The sequence below is a fragment of the Alligator sinensis genome, unplaced genomic scaffold (assembly GCF_000455745.1).
Source record: "Alligator sinensis unplaced genomic scaffold, ASM45574v1 scaffold131_1, whole genome shotgun sequence".
In the NCBI taxonomy this organism is placed as follows: Eukaryota; Metazoa; Chordata; order Crocodylia; family Alligatoridae; genus Alligator; species Alligator sinensis.
Genome location: NW_005841830.1, coordinates 1,364,738 through 1,367,439, shown reverse-complemented (window position 1 = coordinate 1,367,439; position 2,702 = coordinate 1,364,738). Strand labels below are relative to the sequence as shown.

Below are 2,702 nucleotides of genomic sequence, written 5' to 3'. Positions count from 1 at the left end.
ACAAAAAACTAGGAAACTTCAAAATACCTCAATTTGATTAAAAAATTGAGGGGTCCTTGAAAATGATACTATTAGAGCAACCATACGATAAAAAAGAGAGACTTGTCTTCAAAAATACTATTTGGTACCAAATCCTGTTCCCATGAAACTGATGAAGCCAATTAACCTCAGTGCGGGATTAGTATTCATCTTCAAAGATTACAAGTGTAAAGGACTAAATGCTTTTAAAAAGCATACATTAAGTTATCCTGTCAAATTAGGTAGTTGGAGGATGCTATGTTTTTTGCATACAGAAGAAATAGAGGAAATAAAGGAAATCTACAAGGTAAAACACTTTCAGATGGGATTATGGTTATTGTACAACAGTAGCTAAGAGGTTGCCGAATTGTCTCACATCCCAGAGCCCTGTGCAAGTTATCAGGAAGATATAGGAAATGCACTGACAATTGCAAATCTTCTCATTATCAGGAAATATTTGGCCAGTACCTCTTGGCAGGAGAAAGTACTGCTTTTGTGGGAGCTTTACTTGTCCTCATGCCTAAAAACTGTTAATCCTGTAATTCATAAGAAAACTCTGTTAAAGATAGGTTATAACCAGAGATGTAATTTCTGAATTTGTCTTTGCCTTTAGAGCAAAATACTGATGCTCATGTGAACAAGAAGAGCAGGAACAGAACAAACATCTTTTTTTTTTAATCTGTTTGGTTACACACAAGTACATAATGAAGTGTCCATGGCTTTTCTCTAACGGCACTGCCTGCACCAAATACATATCTTAGAATGAACAAATGAAAATAGTTTTCTGGTTGTTTAACCCAAAATTTTCACTTGCCTCTGAAATACTCTCAGTGAAACTCAGCAAAGTTTAGAGAAACTTGACTGATTTACAACTGCAACCTAAGTATATTCCTCATCCAACTAACAAGGGCTCATTCTCTTTCTTTCTCTCTCTCTCCCATTTCTGTTATTTAATAGAGAAAACTAGGATGACTGTTTGCTGATATATACTCTTGTCAGAACTCCCCCTGAAGCACTGGAAGGGGATTAGCCAGCTTATGTATGGTTTCTTTAATGGATCAGTCCTATTCTTTCTGAAGCCCAGATAAATCAAACCTGGTTGCAGTGTCAGATATCACAACCCTGCAACTACAGTTCAAGAGGGTTTTGCATCTGAGAATCACAGACTGCCTTCAATTTACATACACATCCAAAGGGGGTGTAAAAAGAAAGTGAGGTTAGCACACAGATCTAAAGCTAAAACAATTACACTCCCAAGCTAGCCAATCTGCCATTTCTGCAGCTTTGAAAAGGAATATTCTTTTAGTCCAGAAGTCAGCAAGGAGAGCAATATTTATGGGAATGCATTTAATTATCAGCAGCAACCTTTGTTAATCTATATTATTCTCTCCGCTCACCAGAGATCATTACTTAAGATGCTAGTAAACATGGCTTATAAGGAAGGCCTGGAACCCACTTGCACAAGTTCAAATCAAATACAAAATGGTGATTTTGCCGGATTTGTTACTGGACCTGGAGTAACCAAGTCACCATTTAAGTCTTAAGAGTTCAGCTTTTGGTATGTACCATAAAGAAGTGCTATTAAATAAAATGAATGCATCTTAAATACAGAATGATGAAAAAAGGTCAAAGAGCATTCAAAACGTGTGTCATTAGTCCATTTGTGCTACATCATAAAGGCACTGGAATTATGTCTTCCTGTACACATGACATGCTGAGGAGTGTCCCATCTGATTCAAAGGTAATGAGCATTAAAAAAAAAGAGTATCCCTTTGGAGGAAAGAAAAAAAAAAGATGTAGAATCATTTCATATGTTGTTGTGCACATCCAAAATCATCTCTACAGAGTCCTCATTCTCCTCCAGAAATAAATATCAGGTGATTTGTTATGTTAACCACAGAGGAAGTGCTAGATTTTCCAATCACCTCTGGCACAGCTTTATAGTATAATTGAAAAATTAGAACAGAGTCAATATTTTCAGAAAGCACTGGCAACGAGAGAGTTGTCTAAGTAAAGCTAGAATAGAAATAAGCACCTTTCACATACTCCCTTGGGACACTGAGAAGGTAATGGAGGTAAGAAGTACATAGCAGGGGTAGATACAGGTGATGGGCCAGTGGTGCTCAGATTCTTGCAAGATGTACCATCTCTGAGTGCTTCCCCACATAGCTCAGGGATGCCTACAATTTCTGATGAATTCCAGTGCCAGGGTTGCATGAGGGGTGAAAGCAGTGGAACAATTCAACAGGCACTTCTTTAAAGGTAAGTCATGCTAGGGCCCATTTTGGGAAGCCCCTGGAAGTAGGTGCTGAGAAATTCTTCCCTTAGTTCAGTTCTTTCTGCTGCTGTGAGGAAAAGATAAAACGTGCTGGAGTCAGCACTGAGCCTTTCTTGTTTGTTCCTTGGGAGTCTGTCTTGTGCTGGTGCGAGCTCTTCCCCTTCCAGGAGTCATAACTTCCACTGCTGTACATTGAACCTTTGCCATGAAGCTGAGATACATTGAGGCCAGGGCCATGGTGGAATGATCCTGGGGCAAGACCTGTGACTATGGCATCCTTTGATACTTCTGCTTTGGGAGAGGTGCCTGAGCTGGAGATAGTGTTAAGAGGGAAGGAATGGATAGGAGATTCAATTCCCACTGGGGAAGAGCTCAGAACACCTGGAAACTTTATATTGCTGGACCC

At 39.3% G+C, this 2,702-nt stretch overlaps 1 protein-coding gene and 1 pseudogene across 15 annotated transcripts in view; both read right to left on the bottom strand.

The window, feature by feature from the left end:
- NRXN1 (neurexin 1) overlaps window positions 1–2,702 on the bottom strand; it is a 1,211,846-nt gene that overhangs the window by 791,373 nt on the left and 417,771 nt on the right. The window lies entirely within an intron of this gene.
- The window catches only part of LOC102370994, a 3,400-nt pseudogene continuing 3,040 nt past the window's right edge, over window positions 2,343–2,702 (bottom strand).